Here is a 9,414-nt window from a genome sequence, read left to right on the forward strand (position 1 = left end):
CCCGGAGCTGGTCTGTCCGCAGCAGGAAGGCTCTCACGAGCAGGTCCAGACAGTGTGAAGGGCTGATCTTATGGGGGCAGTTTTCATTGGGGGCAGGACTAGAATACCTGCCCACGTTCCTGTGAAGGTGCCCCAGGCCTGGGCGTCAGTGCTGTGGTGAGAAGGCAGCCCTCCTCCCCTCATGCTGCCAGCTGTGCATCCTCACTGGCCTGTCGCTTTTAGTGGCCGAAGCCGTCTGCAGCATTTCCATGAGCTTCACAAACACTCCTTGGTTTCCTAGGCCAAGTGGCTGGGGTGTCAGAGCGGATTTGACACTCGTGTGGTCAGCAGTCATCTCTGTACTTCGTAAGGTCAGAGTTTCCTGCTTACCTCTGTTCAGGGAATCCTTACACTCCTTCCTTGAACCTCCACTCACTCTTGGCTTTCCGAGCTGTGCTGCTCTGGGCCCTGCTTCCCACCATCGGTCAGTCAGTCGGTCAGTCTGTCTGTAGCATGTGTGCACACTCAGCGCCTCTGTCAACAGACGTGAGCCCCGTGGCTCAGGCTCCTTTAAGAACTTCCTGCTCCACTGATGCTTAGTTTGCCAGGACCTTCACCTTGAACTCAGGATCATGACCTTCTTCCTTGGATGAACCACTAGGGTGACCTCATGCAGAGAGCCTGCCCACCTTGTGGGCGTCCTGCTTGTGCATGTGCATGTGTGTGTTTGATGGTGTGTGTGGAGTGTGTGTGGTGTGTATGTGATGCTGTCACTTTGACTTGTGGACTCTGTCACATTCTGTTTCCTCATAAACTAGAGCTAAACTGCCTCAATCTTTAATGAGATGCCTCCCCCCAAAAAACATCAAAAAGCAGGAAAAGGAAGAGAAGAAGGAAGAAGCAAGTCTGGAGTGCGGTCCTGGCTGGGTTGGGAGAGGCGGGAGCTGCTGGGCCACAGCCTCCGCCAGCCTTGTCAGTCATGACCACACAGGGTAGGAGGCCCGGCTGGTGGTGGCGCCCGTGGAGCGAGGCCCGGGGAGCAGACCTGCTGGGAGGAGGCCGGGCCGCCGCTCTGTCCACTCCACACTGAGCCACGCACCTGCTCTGCCACCCGAGTTGGGTTTGCTCAGACGGCTATGGGGCCTTATCTGTCCTTCCTCAGCTCCAGCTCTCCTGCCGACTCTCAGGGTCTCACTAAAGAGCTGGTCTCTTTTCAGAGGACACCCCATTTCCCTCACTCGCCCTTGATCCACAGTCTCACTGCCGGTCTCTTCACACACATCTGGCCACCAGTTGTCACCTCAGAGGCAGTTGACGTGTGTCCGTGTCTTACCCCCGTCACGGATCTGCACATGCTAGAGTCGGGGTGTCCATCCCGATGGCGGCACAGGGACAGTTAGGATTGGTGGGGATAGCCGCATGCTCTGCCCTTGGGCTGCAACTAGACTGTCCCGCCGTCCGGGGCCCCCGGCCGGACCGCAGCCTGTGCTGCTCCTCACCACGCAGGCACCTGCAGTCAGGAGGTCGCAGCAAAAGGGCTGTGATTTCAAGCTCTCAGCTGTCCTGTTAGCGTCAAGGTACCTCCCACTGGGAGTTCTAATTTTCAAAAGTAAAATGTAGTATCTCTTTTAGTGTGTTTCAAATTATAAAAACTTTAGAGAAGCTCTCTGTAAAGGATGGGTAGAACTATATTCTACTGTGGTTGTTTTAGGTACTGCTTTTTCTTTGATAATAGTACTTCCAATCCAAAATGAAATGAAATTCATTTTTATTTTTATGAGAATATTTTACGCACATAGCGTAAGGTGAAATAGAGTTAAAAGTTTTATGACAAAAACAGTCCCTCTTACCTCTTCTGCAAAGCACTCTTCTACCCTTTTGAGGGGACTTTTCACTCTTTTGATAGTTTTGGCATTTACTGTTAGATTTCTAAATAAATAAGCATATTCTGCTATTTCTTTTTTTTTTTTTTTTTTTTTTTTTTTTTGCAGTACGCGGGCCTCTCACTGTTGTGGCCTCTCCCGTTGCAGAGCACAGGCTCTGGACGCGCAGGCTCAGCGGCCATGGCTCATGGAGCCAGCCGCTCCGCGACATGTGGGATCTTCCCGGACCGGGGCACGAACCCGTGTCCCCTGCAACGGCAGGCAGACTCTCAACCACTGCGCCACCAGGGAAGCCCAATTCTGCTATTTCTTGATTCAACAATTTTAGACTTTATCTGCTGACTTCCTGCCATGGTAGATGGTTATTTTCTCTCTTAAATCTTCTTTCCCTCTCCCATTTCTCCAATGTAGCTATATTGTAACTTATTGTTAAAAGCACATTGGTTCCATAATTAAAACATACATAACTATGTATAACATAGTAACCTAACCTAACATAACATACATAACCAAGTGAAAAAGGGTACTGTAATTACATTTTCTTTCTTTTTTAAAAAAATATATTTATTTATTTATTTTGGCTGTGCCGGGTCTTATTTGCGGCATACGGGATCTTCGCTGCGGCACGCAGGATCTTTAGTTGTGGCATGAGGACTTCTTAGTTGCGGCATGTGGGATCCAGTTCCCTGACCAGGATTGAACCTGGGCCCCCTGCATCGGGAGCACGGACTCTTACCCACTGGACCACCAGGGAAGTTCCTACATTTTCTTTCTTACGTAGCTTTTTTCTCCTTGAAGGTAGTAACTGTCTTATCCTCTTCATCTGTTTAATCTTATTTTTAGAAGTCTGGCTGAGTCCCCCACACTATTCACCTCTTCACCTGCTCTCTGCAGCACCTTGTGACATCCTTTTCCAAGGTCAGACCCTGTAGGTAGCACACCCCCTTCTCATTTCTCTGGCGCTGTACTTCCCGGAGGCCGGTCTTGCTCTCTCTGACCAGCAGCTGTGTGGCTGTCATCCCTCCTGGCCATTTCCTCGGCCTGTCTCCCCTCCTGAAGCCCTTGTCTCCTGGCCTCCCTGCCTTTCTCTCTCTGTTTCTTACCAGAGGATGGGGAAGAACACCTCATAGTAGCTTCCAAGATTTGGCACATCTGAAAATGTCCCTTCTGTTCTCACTCTTCACTCAAAGCTTGGTTGGACATACAGCTATAGATAAAAATTACTTTCAGAGGGCTTCCCTGGTGGCGCAGTGCTTGAGAGTCCGCCTGCCGATGCAGGAGACGCGGGTTCGTGCCCTGTTTCGGGAAGATCCCACATGCCGCGGAGCGGCTGGGCCCGTGAGCCATGGCCGCTGAGCCTGCGCGTCCGGAGCCTGTGCTCCGCAAATGGGAGAGGCCACAACAGTGAGAGGCCCGCATAACGCAAGGAAAAAAAAAAAAAAAAAAAAAAAAAAAAATTACTTTCAGAATTTTGAAGGCACTGCTCCATCGTTTTCCACTCCAATTCCTGAGCCTCTGTATGTGGCTTTTTCTTCTCTCTGAAAGCTTTCAGGATCTCTTTGTCTCTGATGTGAAATTTCATACAGCTAAGCCTTGCTTGAAGTGATCTTTTTTAAAGCTCTCTGTGCTACACTATGTGTGTTAAATTCCTGGTTTTGATGCTGCGCTACAATTATGTAAAACATTACTGAGGGATGTCAGCTATTTCTGTACTACCTTTGCAGCTTCCAGTGAGTCTACATTAATTTCAAAATTAAAGGTTAAAAAAATACATAAATAGTGACTTCATGGAAAATGGTAGAGGTGGGTGCTCCCACTTTTGAAACAAATCAATAAACAGTCCTCCCATTGAAACAGTCAATAAACTGGTGAGAAAAAATATGACAGAATCAACTTTTGTAGAACTCTGGATTCTAGTCAAATACCTAAACCAACAAGTGGGGTGCTGAATGAATCTTGATTAACCCACCCTGCAGATTTTGGACTTTGCAGCCTCCAAAAGTAGAGCAGCCAATTACTTAAAATAAATCCCTGTGTGTATGTGTGTGTACACACACACACACACACACACACACACACATACACACATTCTATTGGTTCTGTTTCTCTGGAGAACCCTGACTAATACACTATTGAAGCTAAAACTGGTATCAATTCAGACTAGATTTTTATGAATTTAAGATGATAATTATAATTACCAGGATACCCAGTAAGAAAATAACTAAAAACTATATAAAAAATAAAACAAAGGGGGAATCAAAATGTTATACTAGAAGAAAATCAAACATAATAGGAAGCAGTGAAGAAAGAATTCAGGAACAAAAGTTGTGAAATTTATAGAAAACAAATAGCAAAATGTAAGAAGTTAGTACATCTTTAACATTTACTTTAAAGGTAACTGGATTAAGTTTACCAATTAAAAGACAGAGATTGGCAGAATGGATGAAAAAACATGATCCTACTATATATGCTGCCTATAAAAGACTCACTTTAAAGCCAAAGAGATAAATAGGTTAAATATGAAAGGATGGAAAAAGATATTCCATGAAAATGGTAACTAAAAGAGAGCTGAGCTGGGTGGCCACACTAATATCAGAAAAAACGGACTTTAAGGCAAAAGTTGTTACAAAAGGCAAAGAAAGATATATATATATATATATATATACCACACTACAGACCCCCCAAATATATGCAGCAAACATTAGCAGAAGAGAGAAATAGACAATTCTATGATAGAGACTTCAATAGTCCACTTTCAATAATGGATAGAATGTCCATTATTAGATAGAAGATCAGTAAATAAATGGAGGATTTGAAGTACACTGTAAACCAACTTGACCTAACATATAGAACACTTCACTCAATAACAGCAGAATACACATTCTTCTCAAGAGCAAATGGAATTTCTCCAGGGTAGCCCATATGTTAGGCCAAAAACCAAGTGTCAGTAAATTTAAGAAGACTGAAATCATAGAAAGTATCTTTTGTGATCACAATGAAATGAAGTTAGAAATCAGTAGCATAAGGAAAACTGGAAAATTCACAAATGTGGAATTTAAAAAACGTACATCTAACAACCAGTGAGTCAAAGAAGAAATTATAAGTGAAATCATAAAATGGGATGAATGAAAATGAAAACAACATATTAAAACTTACGCAGTGAGAGCAGTGCTCAGATGGAAATTCATAGTTACAAACATATGTTAAAAAAAGAGGAAAGCTGTCAAATCATTAATCTGACTTTAAGGACCTAGAAAATGAAGAAGCAGCTAAATCCATGGCTTGCAGAAGGAAAGAAATGATAAAGATTAGAGAGGAGATGAAATAGAAACTAGGAAAATAATAGAATTATTGAAACCAAAAGTTGTTTTGAAAAGATTAACAAAATTGACAAACCTTTAGTTAGACTGACCAAGAACAAAAGAGGATTCAAAATAAAAAAATCAGAATTGAAAGCGGGGGCATTACTACAGACCTTACAGAAGTAAAAGGATATAAGAAAATACAGGCATACCTCATTTTATTGCATTTCACTCTACTGCACTTTGCAGATACTGCATTTTTTTTTTTACAAATTGAAGGTTTATGGCACCTCTGCCTCAAGCAAGTCTGTTGGCACCATTTTTCCAATAGCATTTGCTCACATCATGTCTCTGTGTCATGGTTTGGTAATTCTTGAAATATTTCAAACTTTTTCATTATATTTGTTATGGGCATCTGTTATCAGTGATCTTTGATGTCACTACTACAACATGCTGAAGGCTCAGATAATTAGCATTTTTTAGCAATAAAGTATTTTTAAATTAAAGTATGTATATATATTTTTAGATATAATGGTATTGCATACTTAATATACTACAGTATAGCATAAAATTAACTTTTATATGCACTGGGAAACCAAAAATTTCTTGTGACTTGCTTTATTGTGATAGTCGCTTTATTTTCATGGTCTGGAATTGAACCTGCCATATCTCCAAGTTATGCCTGTACTATGAACGATTATATCAGAACAAATTAGATAACCTAAGTGAGATGGACAAATTTCTAGAAACACACAACTTACCAAAACTGATTCAGGAAGAAACAGAAAATCTCAACAGGCCTATAACACGTAGAGATTGAATCAGTAATTAAAAACCTCCCAACAAAGAAAAGTCCAAACATTAAAGAAGAATTAACACCAATCCTTCGCAAACTCTTCCAAAAAAACAGAGGAGGGAATACCTCCTAACATTCTGAGAGACCGGTATTAGCCTGATACTAAAATTAGGCAAAGACACCCCCAGAAAATAAAACTACAGACTGATATCCTTTATGAATATTGATGCAAAAATCCTTAACAAAATACTTGTAAGCTGAGTAGGAAATAGAGAAGAGGAAAATAATAGAATTATTAAACCAGAGTTGTTTTGTTGAAAAGATTAACAAAATTGACAAACCTTCCAACTTTTTCACTAGTTTTTGTCTTGGCAAACGGTATTCTAGATTTCTAAATCTTTCCTGTTCATTATGGCATCCTGTCCTTGCTTCCCTCCTGTCTATAGAGATGAGTGTGAAGGGAGCTTTCCTCTGTGTCCGTCTGTGTTGGGGGCTTTACTCTGACACAGTCAGCGCGAAGCATTGCCCTCTACACTGGGTGACCCTTTTCTGCAGTGAACCTCTTGTTCCATGACCTCTAGGTAACTCTGTATAATCTCATAGAGGTAATGGTCTAAACTTGTCATGTAGGGAGTTCTGTTCTAGAGGGAGACATGAATATTTGTCATTTTGGAAACCATGGTTTTTAAAAATATATATATACACATACATTTTTATTGCAGTATAGTTGATTTACAGTATTTTATATGTCTCAGGTGTACTACATAGTGATTCACAATTTTTAATGATTATATTCCATTTATAGTTATTATAAAATATTGACTATATTCCCTGTGCTGTACAATATATCCTGATTGCGTCTCTATTTTATACGTAGTAGATTGTTCCTCTTAATCCCCCACCCCTATCGTGCCCCTTCCCTCTCCCCACTGGTAACCTCTAGTTTGTTTTCTGTATCTGTGAGTCTGTGCAAACCACATTTTTGAAGCGGAGATAAAAGTGCCAGAAAGGGTGGATTCTTGTCAGTCTTCTACAATGGCTATGGTGTGCAGAAATTCCCTGCGTAGTTTTGGAGGAAGATTACATTTTTAGGGCAAGGACAGTTGTAAATGTCAGTTATTTGGACTCTTTAATTTTCTGGTAGACTGAAGTTGGGTAAAAATGAGCACAGGCATGTGCTGGGTTTTTATTCTCCTATGTTTTCCATTATCAATACACTTTTTTCTGGGGGGGTGTTAGTCATTAAGAAAGCAGCAGTGATTATCTTCAAAATTTGTTTAGTGCAAAAGTGTTTGGCTTTGTAACTTTCAGTTTGCTCTGGAAGTGAATTCAATATTTACTTGTATTTGGAATTCACCATTAGTACAGTAGCAAATGTCTGACAGAAGACACGAAGCTGTGTGCATGGCCGTGTGAAACTTAACCTTGATTTCTAATTTGAGAAATACTCTCTGCTAGTGTTTCTTAATGAGTATCTGTCAACACTGCTGTTGCACTGACCTTCAGAAGGTACCCCCAGCACCCAGGGGCGGCCCCCTCTCCTGAGATGACCTAGGCAGGAGGCTGGAGAAGGTGAGTGCGGTGGGACCGAGGCCTTCTTCCCTGGGAGGATCCTCACTGCTATTCTCTCAGCCGGGTCACAAGGCTTTGGAGTGGGTTATCGGCTGCCTGAACTCAGAGCAGCCCCCGCCTGCGCCAGGGCTTGAAGCACCACTGGCACCTGGCCTTGTGGTTCCCTGCACCCAGGACAGGAGACACAGAGTCCGGGCAGCAAGTTGACAGCTGGGGCTCCACACACACGCTCTACATGTGTGTCTGAGGGAACATTCGTGGTTACTGCATGTGTGCCTGGGGACACTGAGGAGGACTCTGGAAAGGGGCTGAATTTGCTACATTCGGGCCTGTTGTTCACCTTTACCTTTCATTTTTTGGTGGAAAGATTTTTTGTTTAAGAAGTTAAACTTTTGATATCCCTTCCCTAGAAACCAAAGTATCAGGGTGAAAAAGGAATGGCTTTCTCACACTCCGTAACCTCCCACATTCAAATGGAAAGTTCTTGTGGGTGCTGATCGCAGGTCTGCTGGGTGGATATTTGCCTCGGATTCTCAGGAAGGATGACCTGTCAGAGGGCGGGAGCAGGTTTTAAATGTGAGAGCCTGAGGCTGGCCTTGGAGCTTGTTAATATGACACATTCCAGGCCATCAGCCCCGGGGCTCCTGCCAGGTCCGGCTGTGACTGCTCAGACCAGGCCTGGCACTCAGTGGCCCAGGAGCCCTGTGCTCTGGGTGTGGCCTCTGCCCAGCCTCCGCCGACCTGCCCGAACTCAAGTCTCGTGTTCTACAAACATCACTTAATTTGTCAGACTTCATTATCTCCCACTGACCACAGACCTTAGATTTAATTACGGACATGTGTTTTTAATTATATGTATATAGTAACATAAAGAAAGCATCCTCATTTCATTTTAGCTTCTGAACATGAAATGGGATACATTTTTATGTTTAACCAAACCAACCAGTTTAGTGTTTTAGAGAAATGTGTATCAGGAGGAGGTATTTATTTTGATAATGTATTACTTGCGTAGGTTTATTTTTTTGCCAAAAGCACAGAAAGAAATCCAGAATTCTGCTGCCTTTCCTCAGTTTCCTGTGTTACATCCCTGTTATTGTGGCCCTGAAGTCTGGTAGGAATAAAGTTGAAATGCACTAGTTACTGTGTCAAATATGCAGGTAAACCAGAAGTTACTGGGCTGATGTTCAAGAGAAACCGAGAGTATTTTCCGGAAGCTGGGCCCCAGGCCATCCCGTGGTCTGTGTAGGCGCCAGCCTCCTGGTCGGGTGGCCCTGCCTCGCAGTTACTGTAGAAGCAGTGCCAGAGGCTCTGGGATCAGAGGCTTCTCTTCTTGTAGGAAAAGCGATGGTGCTGAATATCCTTTGAAGAGTCTTCTGCCCATTTGGCATTAGAGCCAACTGTTGCAAGTGTCTCTGATTTGAGCCGTTGTCTTTTGGCTTCGTAAGAGTGGGTGACTGTTTGCGCCAGCATTTCTGTCCTCATGTTAAGTAACGGGGTGCTTTGATGTAGGAGTTACCTGCTGGGTGTCTGTTACGAGTTCCATTTTCTTCCAGAGTAGTCTTCCCTAGCGGACCTCCACTTACGGCTAGGCCTTAGTGAATGCCCATATATTAAGAACAGATTTTCACAGGTTCTGTTACAACTTCAGTATCCAAAGGAGAGGCAGGGTTGTTCTGGTGACTCTGGCAGCTAGGGAGAGAGCACTTTGCCAGCCCACCATGGGGCTAAAGGCATGTGGGAGTGAACCGGGCAGACCATGTGACCCCTGAGCTTTGTTCCTGTCTGTAAAGTGTGGACACTGGGACCTACCTCAAAGTATCCAACCAGAAAGTGAGGTGAAGGCCTCATGGCTCCTGGTCCACAGCGCTGTTTCTGCCTGTGC

This window comes from Lipotes vexillifer, unplaced genomic scaffold, assembly GCF_000442215.2.
Source record: "Lipotes vexillifer unplaced genomic scaffold, Lipotes_vexillifer_v1.1 scaffold848, whole genome shotgun sequence".
Classification (NCBI taxonomy): domain Eukaryota; kingdom Metazoa; phylum Chordata; class Mammalia; order Artiodactyla; family Lipotidae; genus Lipotes; species Lipotes vexillifer.